This window comes from Taudactylus pleione, unplaced genomic scaffold (assembly GCF_031769625.1).
Source record: "Taudactylus pleione unplaced genomic scaffold, aTauple2 ptg000138l, whole genome shotgun sequence".
NCBI lineage: Eukaryota > Metazoa > Chordata > Amphibia > Anura > Myobatrachidae > Taudactylus > Taudactylus pleione.
In genome coordinates this window covers 4,229,176-4,254,300 of record NW_028284540.1, presented here as the reverse complement: position 1 = coordinate 4,254,300, position 25,125 = coordinate 4,229,176, and positions in this window count along the sequence as shown.

Sequence of the window (25,125 nt, the reverse complement as noted above, 5' to 3'; positions counted from 1 at the left end):
CTTGACAAATGTTGTCAGGATTTGGGTAAAATTTGTCCCACAAAGAAGAGGTGGCTTTTTTGGTCTTATGCCCATGCATGACAAAGGCCTTCTTATCAGTGGCAAGAACTGCTGCCATTGGTGACTTACTTATTTTGACACAAACAACATCCTCCTCCTAAATTTAAACAGCTTTTCTTGTCCAACACATTCATCATCAACATCCTCATTAGCATCAAATACACAATTATCCCCCTCATCCTCTTGCATTTCAAGTAGCATCCTCAATTTCTATGTCATCATTTGCAGTTGGTTCAGAAATGGTGGAAGGAGACATCTTTATGATTACAGTGTCAGAAATGTCAGACTCACGCACAACACTCGTGGACACATTTAGACTGTCCTTGGGGATTTGCGAACACATAATATGTTCTTCAGCCTTAAGGGGGTATCCAATTAGCCATGATAATGATAAGTTTTCTCTGGAGAAAACCATTCGCACCTATTGCCCGAATTTTCTGCTTATCACATGTTTGCGTGCTCCCGTTTATCGTGCTATCCTATTGTAAAACCGGAGATAACCAATTTGCACGATAATTCTTGCATGGATGACAGGTGATAAGTATAGGTCAAAATGGTGAAATCAGCATGTACCCGAAAAAAAGTAAACTAATTTACTGTAGGGTAATGGTATAGAAGTGTGTTAGCGCCCAAAATCCAACGATTTGGGTTTATTAAATTGTGTACAATGGATGTTATGTGCATTTTTCTCTAACAGTGAAAAACTTATAGAAAGCAATATTTTTTGGCCAAAATAAATGCTGTAGTTAAAATAGGGGTACATTAAAATAGGTGTAAGTATATCTTTGGGTCATTTATAGGGAATGTTTAAAATTTTTTAAAAATACACCTGTCACTTGCACCTGCAATGTTTAGATCACATGTCCGATCAATACAGCACCCCCATATACCTGTCCCAGTACTTTAAACCCATTTTCCAACACTTTTTAATTTTTACCCAAAAAATAACATTATTCTCCAAATTAAGCTAATTAAAATAATTTTTGCCTAATTAGTCATAAAGGAGGGTGTCTCTGTGGTTCTGCACCATTTTCCGACATTTGTAGCCAAAAATAGGGGTTTTGCACAACTGCTCAGGGGTGGTGAAAATAAATTTGCGATAATTGCTATAAGAGTTTTCGCATATACAAAAATCATGGCTAATAAAATGCACGATAACCATTTTTGGAGAAAAGTTTTCACCGGTAAAAACTTTTCGGAGAAAAATGAGTTATTACGGCTAATTGGATACCCCCCTTAGTGTTCTTTATGAGCACTTATTTGTCTGTTTTAATAGTGACACCTCTAGACTCAGAGCGAGAAGGTGATGCATGTGTAGTTACAGGAGATGCCTGATTGTGTTTTGCCCTAACTTCCACAATAGGCATTCTAAGCAATGAAACTACAGTAGCATGACCACCACTCCCAAATAAATCATGGTCTGAGCCCTTTCTTTCCACTTCATGTGGTGTATGGCATGTTGCCAATTTTATGTTTTTCGGTAGTAACTTATCCCTTTATAGTTAAATGTGATGTTTTTTTAAGATTGTGAAATATTTTTTAGATTTGAGGTGCCCTTTCTTAAAGTCTCTTTCTGCTTGACCTTTTTTAGTAGAAGTTGACTACTGCTCTTATATTGACTGATGCATTATTTAAATGCTTCTGCAACTGATCTTAACAGCCACCACACAAAGTAAATGTACAATAAGATAGGGAAAAGAGGGACTTTTATTTTTACCATGCAATTTTATTAAAAGACTGGAGATTTTTATGGACACCAAAAAAAATAAATAAAATTCCTTGTTTCCACTTATTTATTTTTGGGGTTTCAGGGACACATCTACTCTACACACACCCACTACCACTGTAATATACACTGCCTTAAGGAAACACACACTATTGACAAAAATACAAATTTCATTTTGTTATAATAAAAGCATTGAAATGGCTTTTTGAACACAAGCAAAATTTTATTTTTTAGCAACTATTATGTTTTAACAAAAGGAAAAGAGATCTTCTTTCTTTGGGGAACCGCTCACTGAGAGTGACACAGCAGTTATTTTTGGACAAATAAGCTTAAAGTTAAAATCATACTGTCTCTGCTGTCATACACAAGTGACTGACATAACATATATCTTATATACTGCAGTGTAGAGATCTGAGATACTGATTGGTGATAAGATGGGACTCGCTTCCACTCGGAACCCCCAAGTTCAGATATGCTCCGATCCAGTGGCGTATCTATAATGGGTGCAGTGTGTGTGGGCCACATGGACTACCGGGTCCAGGGGGCCCCGCACCGCATAGCCTGCACCCATATTAGTTTAAACTCACTTGTCCGTGGTCCCGCATTGGGTGTCAGCACTGCTCAGAACACCAGAAAAATGTCCGCCACGGCCATTTTTCCGGTGTTCTGCACATGCGCAGTAGACTCCGGGCACACTTTAGTGCCCACAGTTTACTGCGCATGCACAGAACACCGGAAAATGGCAGCCACTGCCATTTTTCTGGCGTTCTGCGCATGCATAGTAGACTCCGGGCAGACTCCAGTGGCTGGCTAGCCACGTCAGTCGGCTGTCAGCCACCGGGGAGAGAGGAGGGGGCCCCGCACAGGAAGTGCTCACGGGCCCCCTCCTCTCTTAAGACACCCCTGTTCCGAGCTCCAAAAACTGAGCTCGCACATTTCTAATAGAAAGTACACTTGAAAACTTCTTCTTATTCCTGGTACTAGCACTCCTCACATCTGCTCTTCGGTGACTGTAATTAGTACAGGACCTTGCAATGCTGTCTACATATTATATATACATATTATATATATATATATATATTAGCATTGCCTACCTGTCATTGCCGATTATTAACTTTATTCAATGAAACCAACTGATTATTAATTTACTTAATGATGAGGAGATTGCTTCTATTATGGCTCACCTGGCACGTGGAGAAAAAGAGAGGAAGGGGAAGAAGAATTTCACCCATGTTGTATCATATGTAGAGCTGATAACTGCGAAGGGAGGTTGCTCCCATCTGAGCTCACCCACCTTAACAGCAATTTCATCCTCCAGTCATGGCACCGGGGAACATGATGATTGAGATGGCGTTGGGGTGCCAATGTAAACTAACCAAAAAAAATTATTTAGAGAAGGAATTACTCTTATTGAGGTGTAATGGCTAGCTGCTGACACTAAGAGGTAATACAACCTCTTGAGTATGGATAAATAGAAGTAAATGTGTCTGAGCTTAGCCACAGTGTTCCCTTATGCTGTATGGGTATGTATTTAATGATAAATATCACACAGAAATTACTTATATACCTATCCAGATATTAAGTATTAATTAGATAAAGTGAAAGAAGTCACAGTGCTCTTCAGAATATATCAATCTTTAAACTTGAGCTATAGAACGCTCTATGTCTCATAGCATGAGTCAATGGTAGCACAATATGAGTTGTACACAATGGTATTAGAAAAAAATAACGGTATAAACATAAAAAGGACAAAAACAATTGAGGATATGGAGCAAAAAATGTTGAAAAAAAGTCTAAAGATAACAATGTTGGGGGTAAACGCTCTGGAGAGGTGGCGTCCTGTGCTCTCCGGTCCATTAACTTACCCTTGTTGAAAATCCAGGTGTTTGTGAGTCCAGCAATGGATGTAGATTTCCGGTGTTGCTATTTTCTAAATGGAGTGTGTGCCCAGTTACACGCTCCTTGGTCTCCATGTAGGTAATTCCCAGATGCTGCGGGATGGACTAGATCACACACTTTCTCCAGATCATGTGTTCCCTCGTCATCTCACCACCGCGGCCGGTCACTCTACCCACCGGATGGTGGGGTGTGTGGATGAAGTGTCTTGTCGTGGTTGTTCATTGCGATTGTGTCTGATTCCACACAATCGCAGTCTCAGTGACTCAAGCCACTTCCAGGTGCAGCAGTTTCGCGAGATGACGCTTGAATGCTGTTTCTCACAGTGTAAAAGTCCAATAATGAATGGGTAGTGCCCAAAGTTAAAGGAAGATTAAAGGCTATCTCCCCAATGTTCAAACACAAGTTCAGGAAGTCTGGGTAGGTTAGTGAAAGTCCGACGTGTAGTAGCCTAAACGGCCTTCCTCAGGGACATGGTGTTCAACATGAAATGTCTCTCTGTTTTTAAGGGGGGAATCCCTTAGTGCCTCTCCCCGTGGGTGGTGTTGATGGTTGTCTTGGTAACCTGATGTGGATGTTAATTAGTCACAGTACATGGATAGTAAAGTATCCAAAAAAGGTGTTACACACTTTTGGGTGATGTGTGAGTGTTTTGTTACCTCAAGAGTATCTTATATTAGAAAAAGACCTTTGCCATTGATGTTCCTGATGGTAAATAGTCCTAAATGTTTGCAATAAACAATGCTGCATGGAATGGTAATTAACCACAGTAATGTGTAATAAAGTGATGTAGGTGTCAGTGTGCAGGATTCTGATGTGTATTGTTACCTAAAAAGTAGTTTTTATTAAAAAAAAGACCTTTACCCTTGGTGTTATTAATGGTAAATATTCCTAAGTATGTATAATAAACATTGTCACATGGAATGGTGTTAGCATGACTGTAACTGTATCCTCTTCGTAGTTTGTTGGTAAATCTCCTTTTAATTGGTATAACTCATTGGTTAGTGGTTAATAGATCTTACCTAGTTATCTATGTTTAGTCCTCATGGGGATTGAGTTTTGAGTGTGAAGATCCACTTAAGTTCTTCTTTATTGATTGTTTTAGTGAAGTCACCCCCCTTCAATTCTGTTTCATTTGGCTTATTCCTATTAATTTGAGTCCTTTTGGGTTATTGGCATATTTCAGTTTAAAGTGTTGGGACAGGCTATGGGTCTCAAGTCCTTTGCGTATATTCCTGACATGCTCTGCAAATCTCACTTTCAGTTGTCTTATTGTCCTGCCGACGTACTCTGAGCCCACATGTTTAAAGATTGATATATTCTGAGGAGCACTGTGACTCCTTTCACTTTATCTAATTAAATAATTAATATCTCGATAGGTATATAGTCTGTGTGATATTTATCATTATATACATACACATACAGACTATATCAGCATAAGGGGACACAGGACCTCATTCAGACCCAGTCGCAAGCGCTGCGCGCTCACAACCGGGTTGATGTTTTGGTTCTGCGCACGCGCAGTGGCCGCACTGTGCATGCGCAAGCCCCGGAGCGAGAGAAACTCTCTCGGTCCGGAGCTCAATACAAAAGGGCCTGCTGTCGATGTTGATCGACAGCTCAGCATGTTTTGTAGGCGGGGCGAGGGAGTGGCTACAGAGCAGGAAGCTCCATGGGGCTAGCGGTTGCCGAGACCCAACCTTAGGGTCTCGTTGTAAGCCCCGATGGTCGTGATGGTCTTGACCATCATGACCATTACCCTGGTCGGTCGCTAAGTTGTGGGTGGTAACTCACAGCTTAGCTAGCGACCAGGAGGCCGCACTAAAAAAAAGAAGCGGCCGCCCTCATTCAGAGAGAGCGATCGCGTCTTGCGACCACCTCTGAATGAGGGCCACTGTGGCTAAGCGCAGATGCATTTACTTTTATTTAACCAAAATAAATGTTAATGATCATCATTGGCAGGAAGCCTCAGCCACCCAGTAATCACCTATGAGAATTCCCTAACCAGTGCTCACGAGGGAGGACAGACAAGGAGTGATACTCATATAGAAAAATACACAATAAACCTTAGCGCTGTCAGAGAGCTGCTGGTATATAGGGGATGTATCCCCCTAAAACAAATAAGACAATGATAAAGAAAAGAATACCAGTGCTAATAAATAAGAAACTAATCAAACAAATACCAATGGACAGTTGATATCACAATGCAGAAAATGTAATAAATTGCAACAATCCTAAAAAGCATCAATGATGCATAATGAAGTCATTAAATATGCCCTGAGACTCTCTGCATCGGCTACTACATGTGATTGATTCCAATATCCATACTGGTAATTTCCTCGCCTAAGGGACATTTAAAGTCTTATATCTTCATTTCAGCCAGCACTAGACTGTGTAATATATAGAAGGAGTTTCCATTAAGGAACTACCAATATGGTTCATTTATATTAATATGTGGCAATTTTAGTAAAATATTTTATGTATTCATTATGCATCATAGATGCTTTTTAGAATTGTTGCAATTTATAAAATTTTCTGCTTTGTGATATCAACTGTCCATTGGTATTTGTTTGATTAGTTTCTTATTTATTAGCACTGGTATTCTTTTCTTTATCAAGGAGTGATACTCACACTGGAAGTCTTGTCACTTTGCTAGGTTGAACTGCAGCTGCTTTACGAGAAACAAAACAGCCTACCTACTCTAACGGACAAACTAACATTTTATTATGGTAATATTAATAAACTAGGCTATACGACGGATAGCCAAATGCTACAACCCAACTTTACTAACTTTAAACATTTAACATGTAGGCTGTACTCTTTCTTTCTAATTTCACTGCTATCTCAAATTGATATCACCATAAAAACTAAACAAAACACATTTAACTCTATGGAGCATACAGTAACTTAGCAAGCAACATGTCAATGTATAGCAATCAATCCCTTTCTATTCCTGACCCGCCGGCTCTAATTCCTAAGTTGACAATATAGAATGCACACAAATATGTCCCAAGTGTGAAACCAAGGGAATTCTTTGTTGCGAGGAAAGAATTATATAAGTGTGGGGAACTTGACCGCTCTTCCACGTCTAACCTAAACCTGGATATAAACAGAGTGCTAATGTAAAGATTTATATAGTGGGCACCTGACAGTCCTCCACAGGGTACCTGGAGAGTAAGTGCCACACAGCTACCCGCACCTCTGAATATATTTTTATACAGGAGCCGCCTAACCAGCTTTAGTAACCTGGGCCTACTGCCCAGAGCCACTTATCATGGGGCTCAGGCTCTTACAGCCTGCCTAAGGGTTGACACAAAACTAGTGACTTGGGCCTACTTCCCAGAGTCACTTTTATTCAGGACTCAGGCCTTTGGGCCTGCCAACTGAGGGTCTCACCTAGTGACATGGGCCTAGTGCCAAGGGCCACTTTACACTGTAATAGCGAGCACAGGCAGATTGCTGCCTACCTTCAGAATTATTGCCCTGAGCCCATTACTCAGGTCACTTCACCAGGCCTACTGGTCATAGGCATAAAGCCTGATCACTGCCCATGGGCCTATTGCCCACCTACTTGCCCCACAGGCCTAAGCCTGATTGCACCCACCAGCCTAGTGCCTATGCCCTGGTGGTCTAGGTACCACCTACCTGTATCGTTGGGAGAGTCTGTAGTTTGCTGTTTCTTTATGCACTTTTGCTTCCCACCACTAGAGATCTCTCCGCCCACCATCTGGTCTATGGACCAAAGCTCTTGTTCAATATAAGCGAGTCGCCGGAGGGTACCTGCACAGACTCGTAATTCGTCCCAACTATGCAGCATCTTTCAACAAAACGGAGTAAGTCTACTCCTCTCCCATTTGCTGGGCCAATTACCATCCTGCTGTCACTGTCGAATGGATTTGAGGCTTGGGTCTCTCTGTTGCTCCCATGCCCAATCTGTTCAGTACTCCCGAGCAACACTGCATATATGTCCACATTTTAATCCTGGCTGCTTCACACGAGTCAAGTTAGGTACTTCCAAGTCTTCTTGTTCTTCATCCCCTGGTGGCAGGGGAACCCCCACATAAAATCAAGATAAGGCATCAGCATTTCTATTGCTTTTTTCTGGCCGATAGTGGATGGTATAGGAGAATTTGGTCAGTCTAGCCACTCATTGTTGTTCCAGCGCTCCAAGCTAAGCATTTTCCAAGTAGGCCAAAATATTGTTATCACTAAAGATATCAACATAAGTTGCTGCTAAATATTCTGCAAACTTCTCAGTTATGGCCCAGTCCATGGTCAATAGTTGCAACTTGAATTAGCTGTAGTTATCCGGATTTCTCTCTGTCTCTCTCAAACTATGACTACCATGTACAATTACCCACTACTGTCTGTCCTGGACCTGGGGAAGTACTGTTCCTAGGCCTTAGAGGCTGCCATAGGTATATAAGACAAAAAGCTTCTCAAAATCTGCATAGGCCAGTACTGGTGCTTCTGTGAGGGTTCTTTTTAAATGCACAAAAGCCACTTCTTGTGGCTCTCCCCTTGCCACCACTTGGGTTTTCTTGGTCATGGCTTTCCAATGGAGCAGAGCATGGAGTGGTTCAGCAATCTTGGCAAAATCCTTGATAAATCATTGGTAGTAACCAACCAGCCCCAGGAATGCACATTATTCTGTCACAGTGCTGGGTGTCTTCCATTCTTGCACTGCTGCAATCTTGCTTGGTGTAGGGTGCACTCCATCATGAGACTCCACATGGTCTAAATACTCAAAACTGGATTTCAGTAAATTAAATTTTGAGGCTTGATCTGTAAATCATATCCCTCCAAGCATCGCAGAACCACATCCAAACAAGTCAAATGTTCATCCATGGTTGAGGAAAACACTATAGTATCATCCAGATAAATCAGAAGCCCCCCCAAAAAAATCAAGTCCCATAGGCACCACTCCATCATTCTCTGAAAGGTTTTTGGGGCATTGGTAAGTCCAAATGGCATTTGACCCATGGGTGTAATGAAAGTAGTCTTTTCTTGATCCTGCATGGCAGTGGGCACCTGCCAGCATTTGATGGCCAAATCTAAGGTGGAAAAGAACTTAGCATTACCTAAAGCTGCTAGGCACTCCTCAAACTGAGGTAGAAGATATGCATCTTGTACCGTACAATGGTTCAGCCTCTAGTAATCCATGCAGAAATTGATGGTACCATCTTTCTTTCTCACTAACACTATGGGGGTGACCCATGGACTCTTGCTTTTACATATCAATTGATTGTCCAACATCTCTCACTGCATCATATTCACCTACTGATAAAACTTCGGGGGAATAGGCAGGTACCTTTCATGAATGGGTAGTGTATCTCCCATGTGAATCTCATGTTGAAGGTCTCCTGTATATCAAAGTCCTCCACATGTCATAAGAAGGCCTTCTGATGTTTCCACAACATCTAGTCTAACTTCTGTACAGTGGTTGGGTTGCAGTCATCTAACAAGACATCCACCTGTTCTCTATTGACCATTCTATTCCATTCCACACTGGGTTCTTCTTCTTCAACCTGTACTGACATGGTCCATAGCTCTGTTGCTTCTGGGCAGAGTAGGATCTTTTGACTTCCATGGATGCCATTTTCGGCAATGACCACTGTCCGGGCAAAGGTAGCCCCCTGCCAGAACATGTCAAGACTTACCCCCTAAATTACATATCCAGACCAGCACCTTTCCTTCCATGAGCATGGACAAGGTTCAGGCTAGAACTATCCCAGACTCTATTCCCAAAAATCCTTTGGGTTCAACCATTTTTTCAAACCTGTCCAACTATCTCCTGATGAGGAGGTAGACCTATATGTTGATGATGGCTGGAATTAATGAGACCCAAAGATTATTTTGCCTTTCTCACATCCCAGGCCTCACACTGCTGTCCCACTTGTTGGAAAGCTTGTTGAGCTGGTCATTGGACCCCCAGTAATAAGGGGACCACCAAGATAGGGAGATTATTGGCAGTGGTAAAGGTGATCCAAGTCTCAGAGACAGACTCCTTCAGGTGAAAATAATGTCTCATGACACAGGCCTCTGACATGGTGGTTACCTGGAGCTAGTATCCAATAGATATTGTTGACTTTTCCCTCCAAGGCATCTGACATATATGGGACACTCTACTACCAATTCATCCAAGTTGACAATGGCTGCCCCTCCTTCATGTAGCTCCCCCATGGGTGGTCCCTTTACCGTGGGGGACTCTAGTTTAACTGAGGCTCTGGGATCACTTCAGTGCAATTGTGGGCAATGTGTCTGAGCCGATTACAATGGTAGCACTGAGGGCCCCTGGTTCCTCTCAGCTGAGTCCCCCCAGAGCCTCTTTCTCATGGTTTCCCTTGTTCTCTCAGTCGATACCCATCCTCTACATTTTTGCAATCTCGCAGCCGGGAAACCTCTTCTTTCATCTCCTGGATTTACCTCCTGGTTCACCATCCATTGTAGGGTGACAACATAGGGGCCAAAATTGGCATCCTGTTCCTTGGAAACAGTGTCTATCTGTATCTCATGAAAAGTCAATTTATCATTATGGGCAATCTTGTCCAGCAGAATCTGTCACAAAGGGACATTCCTCAACCTCATTGCAAACTGATCCCATAGCATCTGGCTAATGTTTGTGAGCAGGATCCCATCTGCAAATCTCCCCTATCAGCTCCTGAAGTGCATTGGCAAACTGAGGTATGGACTTGTCCTCCCTCTGGAAGTGGGCAAACAAATGCTGTCAAAGGGTATTGTACCAGCAGGCGATGTGTTTCCTTAGATACCCTCTAGGATCTTGAAGACTTCATCACAATTTTTCATTGGTCTTAAAAGATGGGTTCATCTGGATTCCCCTTTAAGGGAGTTCAACGCCAGCTGTAGCTTTATATCTGAGGGCACCTTATATAGGAGAGGGCCCTCGAGCCGCATTTTCCAATCTTCTAATTGCATGTTGCAGCCGTCATAACAGGGTACATGGGCAAGGGAAGGGACAAAATTGGCCCATCAAATCCCTCCATTGTTGTCCTCATCAAATGACATCCTGCGACTACCGCAAATGTAAACCAGCCAAAAAAAATGTTGCTTTAGGCGGCACTCATTGCTTCCACCTGGAGCTGAGTTTTAGGGGCTTTGTTCATCTCCAGAGGCCTAACTTTGGAGATGACGTACACAAGGACTACAGAATAAACAAACAGGCAGTCACTAGGTATTCTCCTTTCACTCGAGAAGCAGATGAGCAACTAAGGATGGCTGCGATCTTCACTGGATGGGTGAATGATCATCATTGGCATGAAGCTTCATCCACCCAGTAATCACCTACTGTATATAGTGCTTGCACACTGAGGTGTACACTGAATCTAGTGTGAGAATCCCCTAGCCAGTGCTCACAAGGAAGGACAAACAGACAAGGAGTGACCACTTTGCTAGGTTGAACTGCAACTCATGTAGGAGAAACAAAACAGCCTACCTACTCTATTGGATAAACTAGCATTTTATTATGGTAGTATTAATAAACTAGGCTATACCGCAGATAGCCAAATAATAGAACCCAGCTTTACTAACTTTAAACATTTAACATATAGGCTGTACTTTCTCTTTATAATTTCACTGCTATCTCAAATTGATATCACCATAAAAACTAAACAAAACACATTTAACTCTATTGAGCACACAGTAATTTAGCAAGCAACATGTCATTGTAGAGCAGGGGTCAGGGAACTTTTTTACCTTTTACCCCAAAATATAAATAGATATGCTGACGTTACTCCCTTGATTTGAAAGGAAGGAAATCATATAGTAGTGACCCCATAGTTATGCCCCTGCAGTAGTGCCCCCATAGTTATGCCCCTGTAGTAGTGCCCCAATATAATGCCCCTGTAGTAGTGCCCCAATAGTAGTGTCCCCATATAATGCCCCTGTAGTAGTGCCCCCATATAGTGCCCCTGTAGTAGTGCCCCCATATAATGCCCCTGTAGTGCCGCTTGTACAAAAAAAGCACTTACCGTAATCCTCGCTCCTGCATCCACCGCCTTCCTGTCCGCCCACTTGGTCCTCGGAACTATGGGAGAGACTTCCATCTCTCTTCCATAGTGCGCATGGAGAGAGACGGAAGCTGCAATTCAGGAGATAACTCCAGCCTCCGGCTAACGCGGCGCTGCAGGGAAGGAGCTGGGTGCCCGCTGGTAATAATATCTCAGCGAGCTTCCAGCTTAGAGCCTCCCTGTGGCACAGCCGGGCATGTATATGAATCATTCTATATTATATTTTTACCTTCTTATTCCTGACCGGCCAGTAAGCCCTAAATTCTAAATTGACAATAGTGAATGCACACCAATATGTGAGACCAAGGGAATTATTTTTTTCATCTTGTCAGGCAGCCGCTGTCGGGATTTGAACCGGTGGCTAAATAGCCACCAGCATTTCAATCCCAATCCACCTGGAGGGTAAGTGCCACATAGCTACTCGCACCTCTGAATATATTTATATACAGGAGCTGGCTAACCAATTTTAGTAACCTGGGCCTACTGCACATAACCAATTATCATTGGGCTTAGGCTCTTACAGCCTGCCTAAGGGTAGACACAAAACTAGTGACTTGGGCCCAGGATCAATTTTATTCAGGGCTCAGGCCTTTGGGTCTGTCTAACTGAGAGTCTCTCTTAGTGGCCTGGGCCTATACTGCAACAGTTAGCTTGCCCACCTACCTTCACAATTAGTACCCAGGGCCTAATATCCAGATCACTCACACCTAATTAGGGTAAATACAATCTATATGGCCTAGTACCCTCTATGTAGCCCGGGCCTAATGCCCTTCCTATTGTCCACAGGCCTAAAACCTGATTACTGCCCACAGGCCTATTGCCTGCCTACTTGCCCCACAGGCCTAAGCCTGATTACACTTCCAGGCCTTATGCCTATGCCCTGGTGGTCTAGGTAGGTTTAGAGGTAAGTAGTGGTGGCCCAGGGCTGCCTACCCATATCAGTGACAGAGTCTGTAGTAAGGAGCTTCTTTATGCTCTTTTCCTTCCCACCATTACAGATCTGTCCAGTCCTCAGTTTCGGCTCCACCAACCGCTGACTGCTGCCATCCTCAATGCTCAGCCTTTGCCTCTCTGACTTCTCCCAGTGATCGTGGCATCTTCTGGCATCTTCATACGCCACTGGAGCTATTCTTTCTTCCAGGCGATCATCTCTGCTTGATCTCCGCTGTCTGACTTATTCACCCCATTCTGTGGTGTCTAATATAAGATGCAGAGAGAGGGCAGAGTCATGACGGGAAGAGGCACGATTGGCTCACCATTGCTGATTCTGATTGGCTGTCAGTTCATGGGCCACGAATGGCTCGCATATGGTGCCAACTTCAGAATCCTGTGAGTTCATTGGACGAGCTTGAATCCTTTCGGATGCAAGCTTGTCCACGCTGGTACCTTGCCGCCGCACTGCTCCATATAGAACAGAAATCCCAACTGGCTTGGCTGACACCAGGTACGGGACCCCTGCCTCTTCCTCCTTAGTCAGACCCCCTCTCACACCCTCATTGGAACATTTCTCAAGCTTTTTGTCCCCAGTGTTGCACTGTATAATGTGCTGGGCCTGTAAAATAAATATAAGTAATAATGCTTCCCTCTTAGGATACTTTACTGTATGTGATTTCTCATGCTTTTGGCCTTGAAAAAGATCTGTGTGGGACTGAAACGTTGACCTTATGAGACTGGTATGTAAGGAATATATATTTTTTGATACTGTAATTATGGTGAGTTTACCCTCTGTTCTTTAATTGTTATATTTAAATATAAATGTATATGTAGGTAGGGGCGTCTTAAGAGAGGAGGGGGCCCATGTGCACTCCCTGTGCTGGGCCACCTCCTCTCTCCACAGTGGCCGGCAGCCGACTGACATGGCTAGCCAGCCACTAGAGCCTTAGCAGACTCCGGGCACTAGAATGTGCACGGAGTCTACTGCGCATGCGCAGAATGCCAGTAAAAGGCCATGGCGACCATATTTCCAGCGTTCTGTGCATGCGCAGTAGAGTCCGGGCACACTCTAGTGGCCGGAGTCTACTGCACATGCGCAGAACACAGGAAAAATGGCCACAGCGGCCATTTTCCGGTGTTCTGAGCAGCACAGACACCCGACGTGGGACCACAGACCGGTAAGTCTAAAATAATATGGGTGCAGTGTGTGTGGTGCGGGGCACCCATTATAGATATGCCACTGTATGTAGGCTTGCCATTGTAATTTAGGACACATATGAATTACTGTACATAGATTTGTGTTCCTGGCATACTACGGCTTCCACGGGCAGCCAGAGGTGTGAGATGCGGTCTCAGGGACTTTATGGACACAAGTAGGAGATTATCTGGTCATGTATGTTCACTAATGCCATGTGATAACCAGCAGGGCCAGATTAAAGCTTGTGGGGGCCCTGGGGCCCTCACCAAGCTACAAGGAGCCTATCCCCCTCCCCCTCCACACGAAGCCTACCCCTACCCCCCCTGATTACTTACCTCCTGTCTCTATGTTGTGAATGAAGCAGCACAGTCAGCGCTGCTGCATAGAGCACAGAGCGGCTCCTGAACCCCAACATCAGTGATCAGCGTCACGGGCATGATGTGTCACGTGATGCTGATGAGGGGACTCAGGACCCGCTCTGCATTTTATGCAGCAGTGCTGACTGTGCTATTGCATTCAGAACACAGATCAGCGGCAGCTCAGCCCCCATCCGGGAACAGGGGACACTAGGCAGGATTTTCTGAGGTTTTCCACATATATATATATGTATTATACACACACACACACACACACACACACACACAGACACACACACGTGCCTGTTAAACATGCACCCACACATCTATATATATATATATATATATATGTGTGTGTGTATACACAAAAACACATATATACACAAAATATATACACATAAATACACACATATACACACAAATACATACACAAAAACACATATATACACATAAACACATACATACACAAACAAACACATACAGTATATACACATATATAAACAATAAAACAGTACACATACACTTACATTTTATGCAGCTGCTGTTTCCTTCATTAGGCTCCACCTCCTCACACCGAAATCCCGCGATTTGCAGGTCATAAGGTACAGGTTTGTAGTATTAGCTCCGCCCCAATTTGGCCATGATAGCAGGGGAAATTGCTCCGTCAGTGTGCCGTGCTCTAGTGTTGGAGGCCCCTCTGTGTGTGGGGGCCCCAGGACGACCGCCCCTGTTGCCCCCCCCCATTAATCCAGCCCTGATAACCAGCCCACACAGATTGATGTTTGGGATGAGTTTGCACATCTATTTTTGTGTTTAAATACATCCTGTTTAAGGTGCTACACCTCAAAAGCTATTAGACATACCAAGCTGAAATTTGGCATGGATGGGTAGAACTATCGGTGTGCAATGCCAAATTTCAGGGCAAAAAAATAAAAAAATGAGGATTTGGGAAAAATCTAAAGTTCCAACTGTCAGATTTTTTGGCCACTTTCAAATAGGACCAATTTTCAACTGTGGTCTATGGGGGATTTTTGGGAAGGCATAAGTCAGGGTAAAGGGCGAATTTAGACTTGGAATTTGTTTTATTATGTAGCTCTTGTTCCAGGTTAGGTGCTTTTGGGGTTCAAGTAATTGAGAAAGTTACAGTTTTTAAACTATTACCTCACAAATGCCCTATTATATAGATAGGGAGCTTCAACTTGATGTGCAGCCTCAATAGGTGCCGCCAGCAAGGGGTGTACTATGGCTTCACTTGGGTGCACAAAGATGGCGGTCCTTTGCGGCGATAGTGGCGGTGGGACCTGGGGGAGGTAGCTGGCAATAATGGCAGCTGGGACCTGGCAGAGGCAGTGGGTGTTAGCGGAGGCAGTGGGCTTTGGCAGTGGGCTTTGGCAGTGGGATATGATGGTGTGTTGTGTTGGTGGCAGGCCTCGATCTTTTTAGGGACTGAGGCCCTGACTCAGAGCCGGACGCTCTTTCAGAGCGCTCACTCTGAATCAGGGTGGCTTTTTTTTTTTGGGAGCCAGCCTCCTCTCCACTTGCTAAGCTGTGGGTGACCACCCATAGCTTTTGCGAGCGGCCTTGTGATGGTCGCGATGGTCGCGATCATCGTGCTTGCGTCGAGACCCTTGTGGTGGGGTCTCGTTTGCCGCAAGCCCCAGTGAGCATCCGGCTCTAATAGAGCCGGAAGCTCTCTACTGACATCACTCGTGATGTCTGTAGGGCCGCCTCCAAATGGCAGGCATTCCTTCAGGAATGCCTCCATTTGGCCAGCCATCCCCGCTGACCCGCCTACCAAATGGGGCAAGCTGTCGATCAACATCGACAGCCGCCCCTTTTGGATGCGAGCGCCAGAGCGAGTGATTTCTCGCTCACTCCAGGGCTCGCACATGCACACTGCCCAGCCATCGACCTGCTTGTAAGCGCGTGTGAATCAGGCCCTGAGTTTCCATGTATTCCCTCTTTCCCTTCTCCCTATTATCAATCATTTATTGTGATTTCCTTCCCCTTTTATTTCCTCTTTTCAGCTTGTTATCTCCTCCTTACAAATATCTAAGGTAATGAATGTGGGATGGTTTTGATACATGTGAGTTACTATTTATATATATCTTGGATTTTTTGGAGTTATTAGATAGGGAATCTATAATTGATTAACCAAATAAGATATCCCTCAAGAATTTGTGCTCATCTTGACTCTGATTTCGTTAATGTCTTTATATATCATTTTATTTTTTTATTCTTATATTTTTAACTTATTTTTTAAACAAATATATATTATTTTATTTTTATACTTTTCATTTATTTTATTCATCATTTATATTTTAATACCTATTTAATTAATCATTATTAATAGAATAATTTTCACTATATATGGTTTATTTATGGTTGTGTGCAATATTGGTCCTAGCTCTGAGACCAAGCGATGGGGAGTTACAATGTGATAACTTAGATCCACATTGCTATTGGAGATTACAGCTCCGGAAATAATAATAGTCATCACTCGAGCCTAATGGACTCTGCGAGACTGATAGTGAATAAAATCCTGCTCATGAAGTCTAATAGAGTGCCTATTGTGATTAATCTACATATCAAGTATCATGTATTGTCTAACCAACAAGCAAATACATATTTAGTTGATAAGATGAATACCACTACCACACCTCTCTGATGATTGGTTGAGACAGAGCCACGTGACCTACCAGTGATGCGGCGGGGAGAATTCCGTTACACTGTTTCTTCTAAATGGAAGTGAAATCATGTGGCTTGCTCAGTCACATGATCCGAACAGTGAGAATGTAGAAGCTGACTATGTAGTGTAATCTAACTATGTAAGTAAACCTCACTGATTACTATAAGTTACAAACATTTCAAACATTTGGGAATAAATATGATTGCCTATATGAACAACTTTTAATAGATTAGATGGACGTTTTTTTTTTCGTTTTACTGATTCTTATGTATTGATTGATTACATGTGATTGCAATTTTCAATTAACAAACGGGTATTTAAAAAAAGGGCTGTGGACTAAGGGGGTCATTCAGACCCACTCGCAAGTGGCAGTACACTCGCAAGTGGGTCGATGTTCCCCACTGCGCATGCGCACGACGGAGGGACCTCTATCGTGCGCATGCGCGAGACCCGGACTGCGACAGCCAAGCTGTCGCTCCGGGTCTCGCACCAAAGGGGCGTGCTGTCGATGGTGACTGACAGCATGCCCCCTTTGGTGGGCGTGCCGGGGGTGTGCCTGCCAGACAGAGGCGTTCCCATGGGAACGCCTACCATCTGAAGCCTGCCCCACTGACATCACTAGTGATGTCAGTGGGAGTGATTTTGACTCTGATAGAGCCAAAATCACTCCAGGGCTTGTGGCAGGGAGACCCTACCGCAGGGTCTCCGTCGCAAGTCCGATGGTCGCGATGGTCAAGACGCTCCATTTTAATGGAGGAGGGCCCTGATTCAGAGCGAGCGCTCTGGTCAGAGCGTCCGGCTCTGAATCAGGCCCTTAGATACCTATGCCTATACTCCTGAGGAAGCTGGGGGACCATACCCCAGTGAAATGTGTTGAGGGGCTTATTCCTTATACTCCAAAGACTTACTGGATGCACTTTGGACCCTTTTTCCAGCTCCTTAGAACAGGATTTCTGGATTGCAGCGTTTAAGACCATACCTGGATTTTATCTCATCAACCTTCAGCACACCATAGTGGATGCTAAAGGATATCTTGAGACTTAAAACCACAGACTGGTAATTCTGTCTGCTGCTAATATCATCCTTTGGACACATAGGAGGGGGGCCTTATTACCAGTTGGAGCTATATGAGAGTTTTATTGCACGGTTTCATTTTGTGCATATTGTGGAATTTTATCTATGTATTTACACATGCATGCTAATAATTCTTATCTAGATATCACATTTTTATTTTTAATGTACACTGTTTAAGATTTGAATAAATTTGCATTTTTTTTTATTACTAAAATCGTCCATCATAATGTGAGTGTTATATAGTGCTGGTACTTTTATATGTTTTATTCTGTCATTATCACTAGGGACTGACTATCCCTTTTCCAGCTGCTTTTACTAATAGTGAGTCAGCATTATTTCAATTATTGCTGGATCTGAGAGCATCCAGTCCCTGCCAGCCATTCTGCAGAGTTTGTCAGCAGTGACCATTTAAAAAATGGTGCCTTAGCACCATTTTTGAAATGGAAAGATGGCCACTGCGAGCCAATTGTGGCTCGTGACATCATCGCCCTGCCCCTTTGGCTTATAGATATAAACCAGCGCAAGGCAGCTGAATGGCAATCCGATGGTGGGGAGGGAGCAGTGAAGACCTCCTGAAGAAAGAAAATGCAGGAAGTCCTAGTGAGCAGTGACCATGCAAAAGAACTCAATGGCAGCTGGGCAAAAAGCTAATTGGCTGCCACCCCAAGGTGAAGACACCAGAAGTTCTGGCGAGTTGGGGCCACCAGGTGAAGACAACGGAAGCCTTGGTGTGTTCGCACCCCATGGCAAAGATGGCGGAAGCCTTGGCGGGTTTGCACCCACCAGGCAAAAACGACGGAAGACCTGGTGGGTTGGTGCTCACTAGGCAAAGATGCTATAAGCCCTGGTGAGTTGGTGCCCACCAACCGAAGACAACAGAAGCGCTGGCGGGTTTGTGCCCACCAGGGGAAGAAACCGGAAGTCCTGGGGTGAGGCAGCTGCATGGCAATGAGGGAGCAATGAAGACCTCCCAAAGAAAGAAGATGCCGGAAGTCCTAGTGGGTGGCGGCCATGCAGAAGAGATCACTGGTAGCTGCGCAAAAAAGCTTTTTGGCTACCACCCCCAAGGTGAAGACACCAGAAGCCCTGGCGAGTTGGGGCCTGTCAGGTGAAAATGACGGAAGCCTTGGCGAGTTGGCGCCCATCAGGCAAAGATGCCGGAAGCCCTGGTGGGTTAGCGCCCACAAGTCAAAAATACTGGAAGCCCTGGCAGGTTGGCTCCTGCCAGGTGAAGATGCCAGAAGTCCTGGGATGGCGGTGGCCCCATATAGATGAAGCTGCAGTAAAATAAAATTTTAAAATATTAAAGTGTATTGTTTTTATTTTAATATTTTCTTTATAGGTGGACTACAGGTGCCAGTGGGCACGTAATGCCTATGATGCTGCTTGTGGTTATCCAGGTACCAGCATGCAGTGGAGGCTTGCTGGTACCTGTGATTCACCTGCAAATTACAAAATTTTACTTTACACAATCAACCTGGCACCCACCACCCAGGTGCCTGGGGCCTAGGCCTTGATGCCCTGGAGAGGAGGACCCCTTAATTGGGGGGGTCCCCAGCTCCCCAGGGATCCCCAGCCTGGGCTGACCAGTAGTCAGGAGTAAAGCTTCAGCTGGGGGACCCAGTGAAAGGTTCCCTTGGCTGTGGCATTGCTCCCCTGCTAGAAAAAGCTAGGTGCTGATTATGGATAATACAAGGAACTTTCTTGAGAGATTGTAGGTCCTGCGCAAGTGGTGTAGATGGTACTGCTTGCCACAGGTATGCTGCTGCACTGGGGGATGCCTGACCTCATCCAGTGGGTAAATACAGAGAAACGTGGGGACCAGATGCTGCGCACAACCTATTTCCTGAACTCTGTATATTCTAAATATATTCTAAAGTAGTAGAACCCAAAATGATGAGAGGGTACCAACTAAGAAACAAATGTTGCTTTTACTGATAAAAGTTTCACAATAATAGTCACTACAATTGTAATGCAATATAATATGGTGCCTGTAAACCATTGGTTATACACCAACAGATTAAACAAACAAATAAACACAATGGACAATGCTGCAATATGTCAAAATTGTCAGAAGGAAAAGTAAACAAATATAAACAAAAATAAACAAAATATAGACAAATGTAGACAAAATATAAATAGCAAATGTGCCGATCTATTTGTGAATAGGCACTGGTACTGGTCTCAACCTTAGATGCCGCCAACTGAATAGTCAATCTGATAGATGGTTAAAGTATAGTGTTTAGTCAGGGAGATCTAGCGGCGTCCCGCTAGTTCCAAAGGGGTACCTCGGTGGTATGCTGTAAGTCCTGTGGATGTCTGTACGTTGCCCGGGTTATTCTCCGTGTAGTGTGGGGGAGGCTGGCTGTGGCGAGCGCCGGGGATCACTCTGCGTCACGGGCGCCCTGAGTGCGGAGATCACGGACACTGTCCCTGTTGCCAGGGGGCAGGTCCGTGCACGTGCACCAGGTGCCGGACAGGGGAGAGGGGTGCCTACGGTCCTGGCTTGCGCAAGCCGGGGGCCGCGGACGACTCTGCACCAGAGGATACTTACCCGGATGCCAAGCTGCCGGTCCCGGCGGTCTTCGTCGGCGGTGATGGCGCGCTTCTGTTGCTCGCTAGTAGATTCAAGTTCCGGTAGTGGTAAGCTGAAACAGTTGGACGGCAAATGTGGTACTGGAGACGCTGTTAGATAGGGATTGCAGTGTTCCTCCAACGCGTTTCGACCTGTCAGGTCTTCTTCTGGGAGTTGAATTGTTCTAGTACTGCTGCTTGAGCCTTCAAATACAGCGACAATCACAGACATTGTCGCTGTATTTGAAGGCTCAAGCAGCAGTCCGGGACCGGCAGCTTGGCATCCGGGTAAGTATCCTCTGGTGCAGAGTCGTCCGCGGCCCCCGGCTTGCGCAAGCCAGGACCGTAGGCACCCCTCTCCCCTGTCCGGCACCTGGTGCACGCGCACGGACCTGCCCCCTGGCAACAGGGACAGTGTCCGTGATCTCCGCACTCAGGGCGCCCGTGACGCAGAGTGATCCCCGGCGCTCGCCACAGCCAGCCTCCCCCACACTACATGGAGAATAACCCGGGCAACGTACAGACATCCACAGGACTTACAGCATACCACCGAGGTACCCCTTTGGAACTAGCGGGACGCCGCTAGATCTCCCTGACTAAACACTATACTTTAACCATCTATCAGATTGACTATTCAGTTGGCGGCATCTAAGGTTGAGACCAGTACCAGTGCCTATTCACAAATAGATCGGCACATTTGCTATTTATATTTTGTCTACATTTGTCTATATTTTGTTTATTTTTGTTTATATTTGTTTACTTTTCCTTCTGACAATTTTGACATATTGCAGCATTGTCCATTGTGTTTATTTGTTTGTTTAATCTGTTGGTGTATAACCAATGGTTTACAGGCACCATATTATATTGCATTACAATTGTAGTGACTATTATTGTGAAACTTTTATCAGTAAAAGCAACATTTGTTTCTTAGTTGGTACCCTCTCATCATTTTGGGTTCTACTACTTTAGAATATATTTAGAATATACAGAGTTCAGGAAATAGGTTGTGCGCAGCATCTGGTCCCCACGTTTCTCTATAATACAAGGAACCCCTATTATTTTTGTCCCCTGTACTTCCAAATCAAGGACTGGCTTGGCTGAGCCCATTGCTGGTTCTTCTAAATACAGGGGACCCCTACATCTTTTGTCCCCTGTATTTTGGAAGCCAGGAATGGCTCTGAAAATCCCTGAACTGGTTGTGCTAAATACAGGGGGCCCCTATGCTTTCCATCCCCTGTATTTTCACAACCAGGACCGTCAGTGAAAAGCCTGGGGCTGGTTTTGCTTTGGGGGGGCACATCATTTTTTTTTTTAAACTTATATAATTTTTAACACAGATGCATGGATGGATTTCACTGATATATAAATGCATCTGTGTCTTATTGATTTTATTTTCTCAGATCCATGCCCAGCATCATTGAGCCCCTTTGTTGCCCACTGATGCCCCTGCGCACTGCCCTGCTGCTGCCACAGCTCCACACCCCCGCTGCTGCTACTGACACACACAACTGCAGCCCTCTCTCCCTCTGCACCCTAAAAACACCTCCTGTTTTCTGTCCCCTCCTCCACCCATGCTAGTGATCCATTTTGTTGCCCTTCTCCCCTGCAGGAAGCCTGGTTTGCTCCTCTAAACCCTAATAGTTAATAAAATATAAAAAAGCAATGAGTTACATAGACAAAAAAACCTTACAATTTCACATGTCCCATTAAGGCTTCTTAGACCTTATCTGAAATTTCACAAAACCTACTGAATTTCTGCCACTCAAACTAAAAAAAAGCAATGAAATTCTGATCATTAAAGCTGACACCTTAATGGATGTGTGCCACCACCCTGTGGTTAACTGCAGATTCTGCACTCTCACAGAGTGAGATTTATGTCACTCATAAAATGGTGGTGCTGCGAATTCACAGAATTGTGTGCTCATTGGAATACACACATGCAGTCTATGCAACTGATGTCTGAGCAGTTATGTGGCACACACATCCCACTCAGTGCCCACAATCTTCCCATTCAGTTACCACAACAATCCACCTGGGTTCTAACATCATTCTCACTCCATACATCCATCTAATTAAGAATACACATTCAGCTCCTTATTTACTAAAACTATTATAATCTGTCTATGCATTTACACTTTCTTGCCCTATACGCCTCCATTATGCTATAACTTCCCCAATCCCTACTGCTGTGTGGTCTCCCAATTGTGCTAGTCTGTGTTCCCTCATCCACACCAATCTGTCTTTTCCGTTCCGCTCAACCTTGTCTTCCTGCATTTGTGTCACTCTGTTTCCATCTATCTCTCTACAACAACCTTACCACCTTTCTTTCCTCCCACTCCCTGCTTGACCCATTTCAGTCTGGCTTCCATTCCCTTCACTCCACTGAAACTGTCTTTATAAGAGTCAGCAATGACCTCCTTGCTTGCAAATTTAAGGGCCACTACTCTCTACTCAATATCCTTGACCTTTCTGCTGCTTTTGACACTGTGGACCACCCTCTCCTCATACAGATCCTTCACTCTCTTGGTCTAGGTGTTACTGCCCTCTACTGGCTTTCCTCCTACAGTACCTCTCTGACTGTTCTTTTTCTGTCTCCTCTCATGTCTCCTCCTCTTCCCCATTTCCACTAATGGTAGGTGTTCCCCAAGGTTCTGTTCTCTGACCTCTCCTTTTCTCAACTCTTTTGACTACAATATTATCCCTATGCTGATGATACTCAGATCTATCTTTCCTCCACTGACCTCTCCCGCTCTCTCCTCATTCGTATCTTTAACTGCCTCTCTGCTATATCTTCCTGGATGTCCAAACACTTTCTTAAACTTAACATGTCTAAGACTGAGATGATCATCTAACCACTCTCCCGCATAACCTCACTGCCCACAAATTCATTATTTATTTATGGCACAACTATCTTCTCTAGCCCCCAAGTGTGATGTCTTGGCGATATCTTTGACTCCTCCCTCTCCTTCAAATAACACATTAAGTATGTGTCACGTCCCTGGTAATGCACCTGAAGTCCAGCAGCCAAAACAAGGTATATAAGCAGCTGGGTATTCAGGAGCTGAACCAGTAGATGAAAATCCAGTCAGTATCCAAGCAGGTAGTCAGATGTATGCCAATGTTGGTACACAAGGAGTTAATCACAGGTAAATAAGGTATGCAGGAACAAGTAACAGGAGCTGAGCAAGCAGAATACTCAAGCATTGTTTAAATCAGGAAATGGCTATTTATAGGCCCAAACAGGAAACAGGATCCAAGATGGAGTCCACTGAGATAACACTGGCCATCTTGGTTAAGGGCAAAACTAAGGGCAAATCAGAAACAAATAGTGATCTCTTGTGGTCAGAGGTGTGATAGTCAGATACAATTCCTTACAGTATCTCTCACAGTCCTGCCGCTTCCATCTCAAAAATATTTCCAGTATCCTACCCTTTCTCACCCTGGAGGTGTAATTAAGACCCTCATCAACTCACTGGTCATCTCCAGATTAAACTATTGTAACCTCCTCTTATCTGGCTTCCCTGATTCCCACCTCTCTTCTCTCCAATCTATTCTCTATGCTGCTGCTCGGCTCATTTTCCTCTCCAAATGTTCTACATCTGCATCCCCTCTCCTACAAGCCCTAAATTGGCTCCCCTTCAACTTCAGACCCAAATCAAGGTTCTTACTCTTACTTACAAAGCTCTCACCCAACCCTCTCCCATTTACATCTCTGATCACATCTCACTTCACACTCCTGCCCACCAACTTCACTTCAACAAATGCATGCAAACAAGTTCCCTCTAGCAAAAATTCCTCATGTGCATTTACTTGGACAGGATCTGCGAGAGGTAAGATTCATCCAGGTAATGGATTTGGCATGACTGGTTTCAACAGGGAGCTGTGAAAAATTGGATGAATCCTCATGGTCTCCGGAAGTTCAAGCCTAAAGGAAAACTGGATTGACCTGAGCTAAGATCTTAAATGGACCTATGCATTTTGGCCCAAATTTAGTAATAGGCACACTTATTTTTAGATTTCATGTATCGAGCCAGACTTTGTTGCCAATTTTAATAACTGGTGCAGCTTTACGGTGCCTATCAGCAATTCCCTTGTAACTCTCCTGGGCATGAAGCAACGTTTATTTTAACACCTCAAGATTACTTTATAGAGATTGTAGTTTTTCAGCAACAGCAGGAATAGCACAATCCTGTGGAAAATTAGGGAGCAGATTTGGGTGATACCGCAGATTGGAAAAAAAAGGGCTCTGTTTGGTGGAGGAATGTTGAGAGTTATTATATGAAAATTCTGCCATTGGGAGAACATCAACCCAATCATCTTGCAGATGGCAAATATAACACCTTAAATATTGTTCTAATGTCTGGTTGGTTCGCTCTGTTTGATCATTTGATTGTGGATGGAAGGCAGTTGACAGGTTAATCTTTATATCAAGAGCTGTACAAAATTGCTTCCAAAAACGTGAAGTTAATTGAACCCCCCGATCTGAAACCATATAATCAGGAACCCCCTGTAGTTGAAACACTTGTTTAATCAACAATTCTGCAGTTTCTTTCACAGAGGGTAGTCCATGACAGGGCACAAAGTGGGCCATC